The sequence below is a fragment of the Geospiza fortis genome, unplaced genomic scaffold (assembly GCF_000277835.1).
Source record: "Geospiza fortis unplaced genomic scaffold, GeoFor_1.0 scaffold157, whole genome shotgun sequence".
Taxonomy (NCBI): domain Eukaryota; kingdom Metazoa; phylum Chordata; class Aves; order Passeriformes; family Thraupidae; genus Geospiza; species Geospiza fortis.
Window position 1 is genome coordinate 6,157,365 of NW_005054314.1, and position 20,202 is coordinate 6,177,566.

A 20,202-nucleotide genomic window follows, 5' to 3' on the forward strand; every position below is an offset into this window, starting at 1 on the left:
TTTCAGTAAGAAGGCAGACTTGATGCCAGTCCCACATAACAAGGGGATGGGTAAAAAACCACTTCAGGTTCCTCTGCCCCACACTGGATACCCGTTATTGCCACCTCTGCATTTTGTGGGGCCGCTTCTATGAGGCAGATCAATGGATTGATCCCTGTTAAGAGTAAGCAGGCAAAAAGATCAATTAGCACACTGAAAGTCATTTCATAAAATAAATCAATTTGCACCAATAAAGGAGCAATTAAAAACTGGTGGGCAATCTCACCCTTTGGGCTTGAAGAAAATAATAGAGCCGTGCTGATGTGAAATGGCATGATCTCAATAAATAACTGTCAGTTCTTTTGTTTGCAGTTTAGGAATCCCTTTGGTTCCTGAGAATACAAAAGAAGCCCAAAAGCAAGCAAGATACCTTTATTGTGCTTTTCATATAAGTAAACAATCAGGACTGAACAGGGCACTGCCCAGCTTTATTTAAAAACTGCTAAGAGTAGAAAATAGCTGTAACTGTAATGAACACCTTTTAACTACAATCAATTCCATCTTCTGAGGTCTTCATGACAGATGAAGAGCAAATTACTGGTACTCATTAACAACTTGAGAAGTAAATAGTCCCATTAAAATATTTTGCCAGTGTTCATAAACCATTGCTTCCCAGAACTCCATCCCTGTCAAATAAATAACTTTTTGTTCCCTATTAAATACAGAGAGAACAGGTTACTATGGTGATCAACAGAACACAGAATAAACTCTGCTTCTTCATAACTGCCACATTCTAGAGGAAAAAAAATATCTGAACATCAGCTTGCAGTTTCAAACTGAATCTCAGAAAAATATTTTGAGAAAACAAAATTATTTTATGACGTCCAAGTAACACTGGGTGATGCACCACAAAAATGGAAGTGTTGCATCAGAGTTCCCCTTCAAATAAGAGTGTTTCTAGTCTGCAACATTTCAAAACTCAGGATCACAAGCCTTAGGATTTTTTGTCTTTTTATTCTAATCAATGAAACATATAGAACTGTGCTGGAATGCTATGAGCCACATTGCTGTGCACATGCATCTCCATCTGGGTCAGGGACACCCTGGCCTTTGCCTGTTGTGTTCTTTGTGTGCCAGTTGTTTACAATCCCATTTACTCTGTGTTTTGTGTTCAAAGGCTGAATCATTGACATTGGGCACCCACTGAGCAGGGACTGCTTTGATGCCAATTTTGGAGGCTTCACTCTTTTGATAAGTATGACTCCCAAGCTTTAACTGCACTTGTATTAGTTGTTGACTCTTCACTACCAAGGCTTAAGAAAGCAATGAAGTAGCATTTGCATCTGCTTTCTTAGTAATCTCTCTTTCATATTTGTTATCAAGAATACTTTTTTCAAATACCTGCAATGAATTCCATACCACAATGTGAAACGCTGTAGTTATTCCTAGTCATCCCCAGGTTTAGTTTAATGAAACACAACTTTGATTGATGCAGTCTTATTGCACTGCAAGTCAGACCTTCCCTCTGGTCTGCACAGTGGCATTGGAATGGTTTAGGAGCAAGGAAGGCAGTCTAGAGCTAACGAAACTGGGTGGACCTTGGAAAGAGCTGCTTGTTGCATGGCTTTAGATTATATGCCATTTATTTTTACATATTTCAGCTTCTTGTAGCCTCTGTACAACATCAGATCTGCAAAATATCCAAGTGAATTAAACAGAAGGATCACCCAGTAGCTTGCATGCTGACCTTCAGAACAAAACACTGCCAAGTCCCCAAAATCTCCATTCACATTCATTGAGAGCTGAAGAGCAGCATAGAGATGGGTTTCTCTTTTATCCTACTCTATCCATTCACTCTGCTAAATTACAGTATCCCTTCCTGCTACCTCTGATATGTTTTTGAGAGGGATAATAACCTACTTTTTAATTGTAGAGCTGCACAAGGGACAAAGTGAAAGTGATTAAAAAAAATTGTGGTCCATTGTAAGATGCTTCTAAGCACACTTTGGAGGTTTGAAGCCCTACACAGTTATTATCTAGGTGGACTCTTGGCATCAGTTTTATTTCTAGTCCCAAGCATTTACTTCCCAGACATTCATGGTAGTGAATTTAAGTCACACAAAACTTGTGCAGCATGAAAATCATCTACAACCTTTACAGCTCAAAAGGACATGCCTGTGGGTTCACAAATACACAAAGCCTTTCCCTCAAAAGGGTTGAAAGCAGGAGATTCAAAGGATAGCAAAATCCAGAGCCACAGCTTTCATCATTTGATGATGACACAGAGGATGTTTCCTCCCAGCTGAATCATGCTCAGCACTCCCTGCTCTCAGATGGGGGAGCTCCCCTTTGATACCTGGCAGAGAATTGCAGACTCTTGTATCTTCCATATATCTGAGCTGGGGAGGGGGAGGGAGAGAGAGAGACAGAGGAAAAGCGGTAGTATCTTTCCCATTTCATATTACTGGCAGCCTTTTCTGGATTTCTTAAGGACTTTGGGGTTTTTTAAAGGTTTGTTTTTTTTTTTTTTCTTAGAAGCATGCTGTAATGCAAACAAAATTCAGCTCAGCAAAACAATCTAATGCTTTAGATTAAGCCTTATAAATCTTATCATTTGTAGAATCTATGAACCCAGTAACTCAGAAGGTAACAAACATCCCTGTTATTCTGCATGCATGTGTTACAAAATAGCTCTTATTTTTTAACCTTTAACTAATTGTGTCACTCTGGTGTCCTTCTTCTAACCCATCCCTTCTGCCCAGCATGGCTGCCTTTTGTCTTTAAAATGTCATATTAAATATCATCAGCATTCGTAATCTTCTGGACAGAACATTTAAAGTTGAAATAGTTGGTGTCAATACATATAGACACTGAAATGGAGCTTATTCAATAAAAATCTATATGGACAATTGGTGCAGCACCAGCTCTTCTCTAACCCAAATGTCATTCTGCATTATGGCCTGGCTGGTAGGACTGCATCACAGCTAAGCCATAACTTCTAAAAGTACCAGGCATTTCAAATTCACCTTGATTAAAAAAAATAACTTTTAAAAATCCACAAAACTTAGTTGCCCACTAACAGCTTTTAATAAAGGGCTCTATATCTTATGTGTATGACTAATATCTCTATATACCTAATAAATTCTGTGACCACAGTATAACCACTCCTGCTAACTGTGGGTGTTGGACTGAAGAAACACTTGGATAATGGAGACCTGAAGAATTGCAGAGACTAAATCTCCTCTTTTATCTCACAAACAGCAGCCTTTTATGGGATGAGCATGCCCTGAACTTGTGTAGACACAAATGCTTGTGTAATGCTCTGGCTGTGCCTCCTTTAGCAATATTCTGCATAAATATTTATGCATTCCTATTTTTACCTGGCATGATCATGGAAGGCAAGTACAGTAAGTACAGTGTGAGCATGCCCACAAATGACTCAGTTTGCATCTCAGAAAGCAATCCAGTTATTTTTCCCATGTTACTCCAACATTAATAAAATGTCAAGTAATCAACAACTAACTACTATCTTTACCAAACTGTAGACAGAACGCATGCTTAAAACCCTAGATTAAATTTTATATCCAGTTCTTAGTTTTGCTGTTCTGCTCTTATTGAATTTGAGCAGATTTGTCCTTCCAACCCTGCCACTCTGAACAAATCTGAAATTTCCCAGCTGGACGGGCAGCAGAGGCTGCATGTGAGAATGACAGGATCATGCACAATGGTAAATTCGATGAGAGGGCCATTAACAAAAATCTGGAACAGTTTGACCACACTATCTACAGGGGCTGCTGTTGTTAACTTTTGCTCTGAATTATGTTCTCCAGCATAAATTATAGGATGATGGAAGCTCCAATTTTACACTGCCAATTTTAGAATACTTAAATAAAAAAAAAGTGAGTGCAAAGTCTGTACCAAAAGAAATTACATTTTAAGAGTGAAACTAATAATATAGCTATTTAGTTTTAAACATTAATTCATTAAGGATGAATTTCATCATGAGTACAACATTCTGCAATCATGGTATTTTATATTAAACTCCAGTGAATGCCTCCTTCCTGCTTTGTAGGAACTCGTGTTGATACAGAAGGAGGAAAAAAAGGAAACAGTTTCTGGAGTGATCTGCCTATATGGAGAGCTAAATTTAATTAATTGGAAGCTCATTATTACTGAGCTATAACATTTCTGATAAGTTTGTGGGGAACATTCCAATAAACACTCTATTGCTCTTGAAGAAGGAAATAATTAGCTTTCAGTTCTGACCAAAATAAAGAAAAGAAGTCCTGGCAGAAGGAGAATGTGAACTTCTGCTTCCAAACAGTATTATACACTTAGCAAAAACTTCTTAAAAAAAGAGAGGTGAATGGAGTTAGATATTGACAACACCTCAAATGATGCATTTTTGAGGTTGTTTCCTTGCAGTTTCTTGAGCTAAACAGGATGCCCAGAGCTCAGCTGTGCCTGCTCAGTAACTCCTGCTGGTTCTGTACAGGTGGGGCCTCGATGCTGGAGCCCCCAGGGACAGGGAAACACCATCCCAATCTCCTCTCCTGTCCTGGCTGGCACAGACTGAGATATATTTCACTCTGCTTTCCCACATTCCTTGACAAATAGCTCAGAGGTCATCCCTAGCAGCACAGAAGTGCCAGTTCTATTAAGTCCTGCCTGATCCTAAAGGCATGTCTTGGACTCTGGGTCCCAAATTAGTTTCAGCCTTGCTCTACTTCTGTTGTAGACAAGATGGTAGAATAATATTCTGGATTATTTTTGATGAAGGTTAGGTAGGAGATGATTGGTCTACAATAAAGACCATGAATTATGTGATATCAAGGAGAGTAATCTATATGAAGATGTTGATTGTATATTAAATTGTCACATACCTGTCACTTATTTATCCAGGGCCTGTAAGAGCCAGACAAGAGCCTACATAAAAGTGCATATCCATAGAGAGATAGTCAATAACCTTCATTAAAGAGAAAAATGGTATTTTTTTTTAATTGTTGCTTATATCCCTTCCAGTTTTGACACATTTTCCATTTGGTAAGAAACTAAAGAAGTTCCAAAAGAAGTCCTGACATATTTCCTAAGAGCCATTTTTCTTCAGTACCTGTCTTGGTTTTATGATGTGCTACATCACTGCAGGACAGCTGGGCACAGCAGTGCAATTCCTCAGCGCTGTGCAGGATCAGGCTGCTGTGTGGCACACACTGGGCTGTAGCTCACAGCTCTGACACTCTGACACAGCCCCACAGGATTTAGGGCTTTGAGGACCCTGTCAGAGAAGGGGTATTTATGCCCAGAGGAGAGGAAGGCTTGTAGATGAACAGGATTCTGATGCATGGCTTTCACTCGCAAGCCCAAACCATTTGCATTTAGAGTCTCTGCGTGGAAATGTTCCAGTGAAGGCACCTTCTTTCCCCTGAGGGCAAATGCATGTGTTACAGCAGTGGTGGAATTGATATGAGCAGCTAGAAGGTCAGCAGGGAGCTCTTCACTTCAGAAAGGGAAATATCATTAAACTCCTCCTTGGACAAGTGCTTTGATTTCTTCCCAGGGCCTGTGGGAGCTCCCTGGTGCCAGGATCCTTCAGAGGCCCTGGTCTCAGTGATGTCACTTAGATGGCACTTTCAAGGCAACTTGAAAGTAACAATTGCTCCTTTGACCTGAGCATTCAGCCACACTTTCAGGACTTTGCAGGGTTTTCTGCTTAGAAGAAATATGTGTGCAGCACCAGTAGCTCTTTGAAGCAGACCTGTTGTTATTTTCAGAGAACACAGACCTATTTCCCTCAATGCTGAAGGAATCAAACAATAAAAAGTATTGTCTTTGCTCTCAGATTCTGCCTCTTTATTCTGGCCTGCTGGGCTGCAAAGTGCTCGCTTGTGTTCGTTTTTTTTTTCTCAAGTCTGCATTACAGAGAGGTAAAGCTGTGGGTTCCCTGTCTCATTTGCCTGTAGGTTTACAAGCACATTGCCTACACAATCACATTTTCCTTTGTCTCTGTTAACAGGGGTCAAGTGAGACCCCCATGAGGCTTTGTTTTGTCAGGAAATGTGCTGACATGTTATTCCACCACCTTTCATCACTGATGGTTGTTTTGCCCTCCAATTTCAACTCAAAGCTGTTGTAAGAGTTATTACAAGAACTGAGCTGGACCACCAGCTACAAACCTGTTGAAAATAAATCCCCAAACTGTGAAATTGAGGAGGTCCAGCATTCTGACCATGGCTGTTTGCAGACTGACAATTTCTTTCAACTGGCGAGATTTTCTTCAAAGACATTCAGTTTCTTCACACAGTTGTTTTCATTTGTTGACACCGAGACGTTTAGCAACATTTCATCATGAAGAAAGAATGGAAAAGAATGGAAAAGCCAGCTGGGTCATATCCCTCACATTGAACTACCTTATCTCTTGATTTTCAGACTGTGAGAAAATGTGTGGTTTGGGGTTTTTTAAGTGAAAAACTGAGGTTATTCACATTCTGATCTGACTTTGGTATAGTAATAATCATGGCAACTCGAGGCTTTGCTGGATCACTGAAATAATTTTGGAGGCAAACACATTTCTATTAATATACAGCTGCTGCTTTGTGCAGCATTTCTAGGCTATACAGGGTTATTATTACTCTGTGCCCAGCTTCACAGGTTGAACCAGCACACTTTCCATGGTGGTGGTGGGGTAGAATGTTTTCTGTTTCTAAATTTATATTTGAAGGAAACACTACTAAGAGGTGCATCAGTTCATGGCAAGGCATAGACAGTTTTGTTAGGAACAAAAGCCTCTTTACACTTCTAGTTTATGAGCTATTTGAAGTTTGCATCGATTACAAAAATCCCCTCAACCCCATATTCTAGTTTATCTAATTTTTTATACGCAGCTGTGGTAAAAATGTGTTCTTTTTGATAAAAGAGAAAGAAGATGAATATGTTTATATCACTGCTGCCCTCCCAACAGGTTGTAGCAGTCTATGGGACAGGTATTTATTTGTTTTCCTCTGAAGAAAATACTTAAAGAAGCTGTAACTTCCCATGGTAATCCCAGCTGATTTGCTTTCCCAGTTTGCTCTGAGGCACTGGAGTTCTGGTGGGGTTACAGCTCCATGTCTCCCCCCTGTGGATCTGGGATTTGGACAGACACCATTTATTACAGTAAAACTCAGCACCCCTAGACATCTAACACTGAATGGACAAGACAGAATCCCAATTTGAAGGGGAAATGTTGACTTTTTCTTCAACTCTTTAAGTAAAAAGTACCTGATTTAGCAATAAATCTGCTAACTACTCTTTTTACTCCACTTTAACTGTTTATCACACTGATCCCAGACTATCCTGAACAGTCTTTGCATGACTGGTAGTGTAGAAGGAATTGATTTGGCATAAGTTAGTAGTTCAGATTTTTTTTCCCTCTTTTTTTTTTTTTTCATCAAGAAAACTCAATTCTAGCAGAAGCCTGCCTCTTCCCAGCCTGGAAAGTTCTGGGCAAACTCAAAAGCTGATGAAATTTACTTTGAACTCAGAGTTCTATTGGACCCCATCTGATGAAACAAACTGAGCAGCAGAACCAGGGGGTGGCTGTAAATAGCTCAGAAATCTTTACACCTGCCAGAGGCGCTTGGCTGGAAATGCCACTTTCCAATTTTTTTCCAGTTCTCACTTAATTTCCCCTGAAAACTCAGTGCAGTTGTACTTTAACTGGTTTCTAGAGTTGAGATTGTGAAATTAATGGGAAATTGTGCATTCTGGATGGAAGAAAACTATGCACTAAAAACTGTCACACTATCAAGGTTTGAGGTCTTTCTCCACCCTTTTCCTTCCCAGGAATTTCCTACCATGGCTCCTCTTCCTCAGGCTACCAAGCCACTGCCCAGGCTTGGCCATGTCCAGTGTGCTAGTCCCTGTTTGGGTCCTCCCAGCCTGCAGCTCTGCTCCCTCTGCTCTGCCCTTTCTGCACCTCTGGATTTCCAGAGGTGGGCATTTAGTGGTGACAGCTGTTTCTTCCATAGCTCATCCATTCACAGGAAATGCAGGGAGCCAGATGCCAGCGTTTCCACGTGATTTAGCATGCATGTCAGAGGAACATTTCCCTTTGTAGCTGGCAGAGTGGAAGAGAGAGGTAGGATTAGTATTCTTGACCTGCACTAGTGTAGAGATGGAAAAATTTTTCACAAAATGTAAGGGATGGGATTTAGTGGACAGTGGAGGGTATATCTTAATTAATCTCTTTGCCAATTAAAAGATGGAAGTTCTAATTAAGATGACCCCAAAGCAATTATTCAGACTTGTGCATTTATGTTAATTAGACTACCAAAGCATTAAGGGTAAGATTACGACTTGCAGATGGCAAAAAGTCAATTTTTCATGTTGAAGCACCTCACTACCTAATTTGTAATGAGGGGAGGTGTCCCAGCTCTTCCACCATTCCTACCACACCAGTTATTTTGTTTCCCAGTATGTCACGTCTAAAATATAATTAAGAGGAGGATGTTTGTGTTGAGGTGCTGTGGCAAAACCTTCTTTCTGATGATGGGGAAGATTGATGTAGAAATATTCATTTGTTGTGTGAAGTAGAAATCTTCTTTAAGGAGACAACTTCTTTTCACTCCCACTTAAATATTCACCAACACAATCAATTTGATATGACTACTGATATTTAGCACAGGCATTTGTTGTGTATTCTTTCCTAGAGCAAATTTCTTGATCCAGTTTCAGCCCAGGCTCTTGCCTCCTTTGGAGCCTCAACCAAACTGCTTTGGGGAAGGAGTCAACTTCATCCATCACATTCCCAAAGTTCACTGACAAAAATATTCAGCACCAGGTATTTCCACATCATTCTTCATCATTAAATTTAAAATATTATGCTACTTTTATGTGGATGAATGTTTCTAAACTGTCAAACACCTTCAAAATCTTTCAAAGTGTTTGGATTTGGTGTCTGTAATTGAGAATGACATTGTGTGATGCAGCATAGGCAAACCATATGCTTTTAAACTGTTTTTACCTGTCAAATTTATGTTTTACTTGCTACAATGCTCTCTGTGTTTTAGCAAAAAGGCAGTCAAAACAATCTGTACCTGAATTATTTTGGGAATGGAAAAATATTGTAAATAATAACATTTTCTACAGAGCCACCTGAGACAACACCATCTGACATTCAAACAATTTTAAGGAATACATTATTCTTGCAAAAAGAACTGGATAAAAATCAGGAAGGACTTGGAGTTCTGGATAGGTCCACCAGAATTTTTGCAATTGTGCATTCTCAGTTGATGCCTGGGAAGGAAGTGGGCAGGAATCACAGAGATATTTCCCCTTAAAATAGTGGAATTTACCTTAGCTGCAGGCTCCACAAAAATACCTATCTGTCTTTGTTTCATACACCTCTTAAAGTCTCTGCTATTTACATTTTCTTCTAAAATTTTCATCAATTAATACAAAACCATGCTCATTTTTCATCATCTAGTCATTCCAAAAATTAACATACATTTTATTTTCTGTTTATCTTCTGGCCTGACCTAAAAAGTTGTTTTGGAATAAGGTAAAATAGAAATCGATGGAGATTGAAGGAGACTTACTGGTTAATCGTTGTGTGACTCACTAGAAACTGTTCTGAAAACCAAAATGTAAATCTGTTCACATTTAAAATGCCAAAATTTGACTATGTTCAAGATAGTATTAGACTGGGGGTATTATATCAACAGCAGAGCAGGAGGAGAAGATAATATTTCAGCTGGAGAATGCCTGGGAGGATATGGACGGTAGGATCTCTTTTGACCCAAGTAGCAGAATCAATATTTAATGGTTTTGGGATATTCTGATTCAGCAGGGGAAAAAAAAAAGTAGTAGAACTGTTGCATTTCTGCTTATTTATTAAAAATGTACAAAATTCCATCCTTTTGAGCAGAGAATCCAGAGGGGTTGATTTTTCTGTTTACAGCTCCAAACTTTATGCAGCTGCCACATTAACTCAAAAACCTACTTCTTTAATGTGCTGTCAAGGTGAAACCCAGCTGCTGCTCAGGCAGTGCAGAACAGCTGCTGCCTCACTCTGCCACCCACACAGGCACATTGATGCACAGCCTGCCCCAAAACACTGCAGTACCCCCCCAAAAATCCCAAAACACAGAATACTGGATTTTTTGTGATAATCTACAGTTGTCTTTGGCCGTGGAAAGGACCTTAAATGAAAATTAAACCCAAACATTTTGAAAGTTTTAATCCAAACTGTAGACATAACCAAGAGCAGGAGGAGGAAATTTCCTATGGAAGCCACTAAGTTATTTGACAAAAAACAAAAGCCATAATTAAATTTTCTTCTAAAAAGTTACATTGTCAGTTGAATACCAAATTCAGTCTGAATTCATTGGAGTGTGAAGAAAATTGATTTTAGTACTGCTTTATCTGTATATTTTAACCAACCATCTTTAACTGTGGCATCTCTTCTGACATCTCCATAATGTGTGTGTGCATAAGTGTAAATACAAACTAGGCCTCTTATTGTGTTTAGACAGTGGATAAAAATTTTCTGTCATGAAATTCTCAATTGCATAATGGAAAATTCCACAGAGAGCTGGGACTTACTCTCCAGAAATATCCCACACTCTACTGAAAGGCACTTAGTCCATTTTCAAGCATAATTTTTCAGTTTTTTAGCTCAGACTTTTCTAAGATACATTAATATCTTTGGCTTTTTCCTCCTGCCTCTGATTGTAAAGTTCTGGTGCTTCATTCAACTTCCCACCCTCTTTTCCTGGAGCTGGTGCTTCCACCCTGGGCATCTATGAGTAATGCCAAACAGAGAATTACCAGGGTTGCATAATACAGGGACAAGCTATTTCACAGTTGAATAGATCTAAGCTCTCCAGGCAAGAAGATAATAGAAGTTATGGCTATGAAGTGACTGAGTTCCTCCTTGGGGGGCAAAAAAAATCTATCTTTACCCAAAGGTGAAGTAAAATATAGCAAATCATGGCAGAATGCAATTGTATATATAATCATCTTGTGAAATTTTAACTCCTAGTGGTGAAAGGACGAGAGGAAGAGAGAAAAAGAGAGAGAGGATAAATTAGGTTTATCAGATCATCTATTATTTGACCTGCTATGCTGATCTTCTAATAAGTGAAAAATCACATTCATGGTAATTCACTATAAAAAAGAATATTGCCTTTATCTCATTGACAATTTACTTACCAAAATTGAGGCACAGACACTCTCATTTTATAGCCTGGAATACCTTAGATCACCTTGAAACCTGGTGAAAAAATTTACCAGTACATTTTTTCACAGTCCGCATTCAAAGAATGCCAATGGCCTTACTAAAAAAAGTGCATTAGAACACTGCATCCTGCACAGGGAATCCTGTGCCTGTAAAGCAAGAGTACAAAATATAATCACAGACAGGAGACTGAAAACAAGTCAAGAGTCAGACAAAAGGCTTGGCACAACTGTGACTTCCATTTCAAAGAGGTGAGGGAGCCACTAGGGGCTTTGGCTAGAGATAGTTGCCTGAAACAGAGTTCTTTGACCAAGGGTAAGACACCTCCAAGCCTGGCCTTGCCACCCCTGGACAGAACTTACCTGTTCTTCATGTCCCAGTGACCAGTGCCAAGGTCCCTTCAATGCTCTGTCCCATCAAGCCAGCCATGGGCTCTGACCCAAACAGCTTACTTGCCCAGATGATGCCTCATATTGTGCCATTTTCAGCTTTGCATAAAAACAAAAAGAAGGAAATATTGAACACACTCCTTTTTTGCCCTCCCTAGGCCCCCAGGGCTTGTTTTTAGCAAGCAAAAAGCATCCAAACCTGTGTGTTCTACTCATAGCAAATCATCATAAGAGGAACTACAGTGCATTTGTCATTTTTCTTGGAGCTTGCAGCACTTAAGTATCATTTATATCTCTGGTCTTTCATACACCAGCTCTCAAACAACCACTCACCACTGAGATATTCCATTAGTGTCATGTTGGGAAGGGAATCTGTCGCTGGGTTTTGCAACTTGACTTTGCACCAGAGCCTGGTAGCTGCTCTTCCTCTCAGGATCAGGGTTCCCCTGCAGTCAGGAGAGGTGGCTGGGATGCAGTCCAGCACTTCCCTGCCCGTGCAGTTAAAGCTGCTGGACAAATTGTGACTTGGTGTTTTCTCCTTCTCCTTCCTTGCAAAAGGTGTAATTCACACCTGCTCATTAAATAGTTCATTCCCTGTCATGTGTGCAAAGAAGGAATTATCCAGATTTTTGCTTCTTTGACCTGCCTCCTCTGATGGACTCATGGTGTGCTCAGTGACAGCACACCTGAGCAGCAGCCTAGGGAATGGCATTTTGTCTCCCATAAATACCTGTTTGTTCAGCCAAATATGTGATAACAACACAAAATTAGTATCAAGTGGCTGAAGTAATCATTATCTGAATCTTTCTCTATTCTGATTTGAGGGTGAAGATGCACTGTGCAAATACTCAATGCAGAAAAGGGCAGGATTGATAACTGTGTCAGCCCTAAAGTGCTCTACTTCCATTTGAGACCTCATCTGGCATTTTCAGAGATTTTAGTCAAGTGTTAAACTCTCTAATCTCCGATCAAAAGGGTCAGAGTCAAATCAGAACGCAGATTTCAGACTTATTTTGTAATTTTAAGAGTGGAAGATGTTGCATTGTTCTGTGCATTTATTGCTCTATGGTCAATCTCAGAGGAGAATGACAAACTTACATCTTTTGATTAGTACCCAAGTCATTTAACATTCACAGATCAGAATTGATCTCCATTCCCTTTGACCACTGAATCATACACATTAAAGTTTTAGAACTTTGTGGAGTTTTTTTTTCTCACTTTCAGTAGAATATTCTTTCTTTTCTCCCTCCCAGCCCCCAGGAGTGGGGTAATTAACTGGAAAGGGAATGACTCTGGAAGGCAGTGGCTGACTGTTCAGGAAGGGGAGGATGCAGCTCCTGTGGGAACAGGAAGAACAGTGGGGCCATGGGACTCTGATGTAGGCAGCAGAGATGAACAGGCTGCTGATAACAGGAGGGAGGAACAGATGCTCACTAAAACACTTTGTACTGTGCTGATGGCCTGGGTAAGATGCAACAACGTCTTTATCAACACTTTTCTTTTTCTACCATGCACCTCATTTGCTCTTATTCACAGACCAGTAAAGTGGAGCAGGAGTGCCAGGACTAAAGGAAAAGCAGTAGCCCTACAGCTTTTCTTTAGCTGCATTGTTTCCAAAGAATTGTGTATTTTCTGGTGAGCAGCAGAGCGAGCTGCCTGCCATCAGGAGTGGCTGTCTGAATAGGGACAGCTCAGAAATCCTCAGTCATATAGATAACATTCTGCCAGAGCTTTGCTGACCTTATGCCAGAGGAAGGTGTAATTCTAGGGTTAGTGTTAGCAGAATGTTGCCCAGAGTAAATCAGAAGGCAGTGTATCCTTGTTAATAATAGTGGGTAAAGACATGTCTAGAGGTTTGTGATGGTGTTCATAGGGGGTCTTAGGATGAGGGAAAAGAGAATGTTGACTCCATGTTTCAGAAGGCTTGATTTATTATTTTATGATATATATTACATTATATTAAAACTATACTAAAAGAATAGAAGAAAGGATTTCCTCAGAAGGCTAGCTAAGAATAGAATAGGAAAGAATAATAACAAAGGTTTGTGGCTCGGCTCTCTGTCCAAGCCAGCTGGGCTCTGATTGATTGGCCATTAATGACAAACATCCAACATGAGACCAATCACAGATGCACCTGCTGCATTCCACAGCAGCAGATAATCAATGTTTACATTTTGTTCCTGAGGCCTCTCAGCTTCTCAGAAGGAAAAATCCTAAGGAAAGGATTTTCCATAAAAGATGTCTGTGACAGAGGTTGTGTCCATTTTATCTGGAGCGAGGTGAGCCCAGCCTCAGAACAGCATCCCTTCCAAGCTACTGCAGAGGAGCTGCTCTGGTCACCCACTGAGACCCACCTCCCCTCCCCTCCCCTTTCCCTGCCTACCCAAGTGGGAGTAAAAAGCTGTGAAATCCAAAATGCAGCACTATATAACCTCTTTACCTTACTGGAAATCATTACACAGAATAAAAGCAAGTTTGACTTGGGTCCAAATTAACAAAGAAAGCATTGTCAAAATATATTCTGCATTAATAAGGACAGAGAAAGAAAAAAGGACTTTTTGTTAGTTCCTATTTATTTAATGATAACATAAAATCTAAGCTGGCTATTTTGTGTGTCAGAAAGTAATCATGCATGAACAATTTTTGCTCTTGTTAGAATTTTACCTTATGGCTACATTCTGTTTGAGATTATTTCAAGGAATACTTTTATCATGTACAGGCTTTTCAAAGGTTTGCTCACTTAATGAACAAGTGAGAGAAGAAGGGGACTTTGTTTGTCTAAAGTAACCTTCCAAGGAAATCAGGGTTCTATACCAAACATTTAAGGCTGTGGAGGCCTTTTCAGTGATATGATGGCATCCCATTCTTCCCAGTAACCTGCTGAAGAGCTCCCGCACTCCTGAAAGGTATTCTGCCTCACAGACCCTTCCATTATTAGTTTTCAAATCAGCTCATGCAGTCAAGTGGAGATACAGCTGCTACCCTTTACATACCTCAGGAAATGGGCTGGAGTGGCCCAGCCATGTTACATGGACTATCAAAGAGGAAAGCAGGAAAAGTCTGGTCTTGGGGGTTCTTCGGAATCATCCTCAGCTCAGCCAGGCTAAGACCCAATAGTGGTGGTTTCTAACAGTTTCTGTTGAATTACTATTTTTATTTTCATACATTTGTTGGACATTGTATTTGCTCCTCAATTCTGAAAAAATGGTATATATGGGGAAAGGTAATAAAATAAGTGAAAACCATCCATTGCTATTTTCCCTTCACCAAAATATACACGTGTATATTTTGCAAACCACTTATAAAGGCTAAGAAATTGAGTTCATATGAAAATGTAAGCAAGGAATAAATTTTCTTATAGCAGGTTCTAATGTTTTTTTGTAGTTGTAAGTGGAGAGTAAAAGAGCTGAGGAATTATAGACAAAGGGATGCTGTGGGTTTCTGTGAGTCCTGTTGCTGGATGCAGCATAAGCTCTTGCCTTTCCCTTTTCTCTATCCACATCTCCATGAATCTTCAGGCTGACATTCACTTTTTTTGAACCAGGAGAACCAACTGTAATTTCTGTTTCAGCTCAACTTCAGCCTCCGCCAAGGGGAAACAGGAATAGAACAAATCCTTTCCATTCCAATATAAAATATATAATATATATAATGAAAATTGAACTGTTAACATCTCAAAGACCTTGCTCTGTCAACATATTCTTACACCTTGGAGCAACTGACATCACATCTGACAAAAGCCAACTAGTAAGTAAAGCTTTAGAAACCCCTCTGAATAATAATTCTCACAAAACTCCAGTAAAATGGTACAAAATAAACCAAAACAGAGTTCAGGTGAACAGGGCATGTACCACCAGTATATTTTTTTCATGTAACTGTAGAAATGCTCTGGAGCTGGCCACTGGGGGACATTTCTTTCAGCCATTTGGAGCACTTCTCAGGGGACATATCATTCCAGCTTTTTAGCTGCTATTTTGCTACAAGACCCAAGAAATTGCTCTGAGGTGTTTCCTTTCCCACAGGCAAATGGAAAGTTAATATTTTATATGGAGATGAGCACAGTCCTCTGATGCAGCCTAATATATTTTTTACAATTTAAATGTCATTGCATTACCAGCCCAATGGGTCAAATTTGCCCAAGGGTATTTATGTTCACAAAGTGTTAGGAGAGCTAGGACAGGCTCAGAACAAGGCAAACATGCTGAACATATTTACCTTGGGAATGGCTCCTCCAGAGGAACTGAACACAGCCAGAGTCTCCTTTAACATTTTTATGTGTAATCAAGGTAAGCAAGTGCTGAAGTCAGATATGAATTGTATGACACACATTTTGTGTGGGGACAAGGAAAAGCAAAATTTGCAGCATCTGAGCCTGGCTGACTACACAAGTAACCCTCTTTCCCTCTGTGATCCGTGCCTGCCGATGTACACAGCTGCATTTCTGTACCTTCTATATTTGCATCCAGTTCAGGCCAGGGGCAGCAGGTGAATGAGACACCAAGAAAGCTCATAGAGGAAGTGAAAATACCAAGAACAAACGCAAAATATTTTCTGTCTTCCAGAACCAAACCTTAAAAACCCCCAAGGCTTTCTGGAGTGAGTGGAGAGGTGGTGACAAGGAGTTTTGGGGCCATATTGCCATGGAAAATGGGGGCGACCTCTTGGGTGCTTAATGACTGGAAGTTATGAGGAAGGCTCACATCAGCCCCTTTTGGCCCTGTGGTTTTAATATGGTGATTCCAGACCCAAGTAACCAAGAAGAGCAAATCTTGGTATAACTCAGGCTGGCTGAATCTGGACATAGCTCTTCTCCAGTATCTAAAATACATTGTTTTCTTCTGCTGTCAAGAGACAGCTTTTGTCTCTGCTGCTGGTAGAGTAAATTGCCCTTCAACCTCACTCAGCACACCCAAGCCTGCACACTTTCCAGGTGAGAAAAGGGTGGAAGAAGGAGCTGTTCTTGCTCTGCTTGCTCATTAGAACATAACAGATGTGCTGGGGAGCTGGATCATCAGCTGCCTCATGATTCGTGCTGCAGTCAGGCAAAGCAGATGTAAAATGCCATCTCATTCAGCTGGGACAGTGTAAACTGTGTATTCACACACTTTGCTGAAGGTATGTGAATATGCAAGGGGCTAAGCTACACTAAATTCTTCCTGAAATCTTTAATCTGCACACTTACAGTATTTAGGGTCTATAGAAGGCAAATTAGATCTGGGTGGAGACTGAAATTAACCATCTCACCAAATTCTGATTTCTCTGTGGCTGACTCTTTCTAATCTAGCCCCTGTGAGAGGACAGTACCTTATTATGACTTTAAAGCTTGATTTTTTTCAGTAGGGCTGTGTGTTTTAAATGAGAATTTATTTCATGTCAGGGACTTTCATTATTTGATAGCCGCAACAAAAAATAGTGTAAAAATTGTTTTTGGGTTGAATGGACATGGCTTTAAAATAATCACTGCACCTTTTTGCTCAGTAATGTAATTGTATAAATGTGGATTGGGAGATACGTACAATTGAGTTGGGGAGGTGGGAAAAACAATGTTCTTGCCTAGGGGAAAAAATGTGGTATAAACACTTTCCTCATGAATACACCTATTCCTTTCATATTCATCCTTTAAATGTATGCATTCTTTAGAAACTTCAGTAGACGCTACACTTCAGTTGTCTGAAGGAAATATTAACTTCTTAGTATTCTATTTGTATTTTGAAATCTGTAGAGAAGGGAGTGCTGTGCTAGTACACTGGTATTTAAAAGCTGTTTTACAAGCAGCTTGTCATTCAACCTAAACAATAAACATTAAAAAAAAAACAAGTAAAACTTTTAAATTTTAGTTTTATAATTCATAACCAGATGGATGTGCAGGGGAGGAAGAATAAAATTTCTGGCCTGGACAATGAAATGTCTGAGGAGCCCTGGACATTTGTGGCCAAGAGCAATTTTTGTGCCCTGTTGCAGATGCTGGTGATTTCATGGCAGCCACATTCCTGCCCTGTGGCCTCATGAGTGGCCCTGGTGCATCAGCCAGATGTGGGGGAAGCATCCAGCCTCTCCCCATTAACTGCCCAGATAATGAGGGTAAGATGTTCTGTTTGTCTAAATCAGTTCTTGCTCTGTGGCAGTGGGAATAAGGCAGCTCAGCCTCAGAGGAGCTGTGAGGCAGCAGAGGATCTCAGAGGAATGTCTATGTACTTAACTAGATGAATAGTGAGTCAGTGGGGCATGGGAAAACAGCTGTCACATTTATCTTCCTCACACTAGCAACTGAGAGTCATTACCAGGATCTAATACACCAAAGGATGCTCTGAACAGAGATCATCCTCATTTATTTGTCTACACATACTTAAAATGTTGCTTTGTGGTCTAAGTTACTGGCTCAGAAGGAAGAGTTTGGGCTATAATTATTTCAGGGACTATTTAAGTGGGGGAGATTAAAGCTGATCTGTTCTTTTCCAGTATCCTCTTTCTCATTGTACCGTGGGGAACCTGTTTTTGTGAGCCAATCATCATTTTTCTTAAACATATAGAGAAATTATAAAGGATAATTATATCTCAGGGGCACCTTAATTGTCCCAATTACTCGGCCAGTTTTGACAGCCAGATCTGATGAAGAGAGATCTGTAGGCATAAGACAACATTTCATGTGGTACTTGCACAATACTCATGGTACAGCTATAATAATCAAAGTATCTGTTTAAAGAGATACTATATGCAAAATAAAACTGGAGGAGAAAAAGAGCTTTGGTGAATTATAAGAAATTCTTTACCCAGTCAGACTTCTGCATGAGATATACGGCATTAGCACTAAATCAATTATAATTAAGTTGCACGTAACTAAAATTGGCAAATTCAATTTCCTCAGCGCTTCATTATAGCTTAGCTGCAGTAATGATCGATGGAATTATGCCACCTTCTACAAGACCTTCCAGGTATAGCCATTACCAAACACAATTTTACTTTTTACTTTTTTTGTTTTGTTTTGTTTGTTTTTTGTAAATGAAAAAAAATATATATTTGTCCTGGATCAATGATGAGGTTACTATCTCTGGTATAATAGGCAATATAAAACCCTTGACATCATATTGGGATGCACAGTTGCTAAAGAACCTTTTCAGGGCTTTTTAGGCATAATGGGCATGTTTTGGTTAAAGGATGAAAGCCAAGTATTTGAACTCATAAGGCTAATGGTAGTTTGAATAAAGAAAATAAATTAAAAAATTAATGAAAGTGCAGACACTTCCACCCTCTGTAACTTCTAAAAATGAAACAATGCCTTCCCTTGGAAGGCTTTGGTGTTAGTATGATTTCAAGAACAAGGTTAATGTTGAGCACAGCCTTATACCCTGCCTTGTAGAGGTGCTTTCTTCAGCTGAGGTCATGGTAAAGGGTAGAAAAATAAACAGAAGCCTTCCTCTTTTTCTGTCTGAAATTCACCCAGTTGGAAATACACCCACAACAAGGTTTTACATCTTGTCCAAATGAGCAAAATGTTATTCTCATCATTAAACTGGAAGTTGCACAAAGGCAACCAGATCAGATAAAAAACCAAAGCTCTTTCACAAGGTTATTCCTTGGGGTAATCAGGGAGCTGGCAACCATAAATTAAAGCAAAACTTTATTCCCTGCTTCCTGAATCTCCAAATCAGTTTTTTTCAAAAAATAATCTTTTAACAAGAAAGGTAGAGGAGAAGCTAGTAAAAATACATGTAAAATGCAAATATTTTATGTAGCTCTGTAAGGTAGAAGAATTGAGATTTTTCAGCTCAGAGTTTTCAGTAAAAAATAGCAAGAAAAAATCCAAACAGACTATATTTGATAAAAAATAAGGAGTGGTTTTCGGAGACTCTGAAATCATGAGGGACATATCTATGCCCACATTGGAATGCAGCAGTAGACAGATCTCCATGATGAGCACCAGCACTAGGCATAATCCACAGCCCCTGTCCCTGATAAAAAATTATTAATCCTGTGAAATAAACATGGAAATACAGTCAAAAACTCAGTACTGAACCATCCTTGCCTGTGCACATATCACCTGTCACACTGAGACCCACTGGCAGATTGGCTCTTGAAGAAAAGAGCATTTTAATGCAAAACCTTCTATTACTATGAGACACTCTAAGCAACCAGTGGGGGGCCTGTCCAATCCTTTCCTATCAAATCTGTTTTACTGGAAAACAAAAGTTATTTAAAGCAAGAAACATAACAATCAGCTTCAGGGTCCAGCTCACCTCTGTTTACTGCTCTGATTCCGGAGATTAGCCTCCATTTCCTACAGAGAGATCAGCAATCAAAGCCCAATTACATTTTCATTGGATAAATCATTTACAAGTAGTCTGAGATTCTGGTCTGAAGGCTACAGCATGACTGAAAAAGCTCTTCTCTCATTTCAAGTGTATTCAAGTGGAATCTATGTGTAAACTGGCCCTACCACCTAGAAATTCCAGGCCATTGGAAACTATCACAAACAGATGTAAAACATGTTGTCAGCCAGAGCTGTGATTGAATATAATCCTTAGAGGCAATGACATATTTTATAATTTCTTTGGACTCCCACGGCTACTACATGGGAGACTGTATCAAAAAAAATTACAGGATCAAAGTAGTTAGTAAATG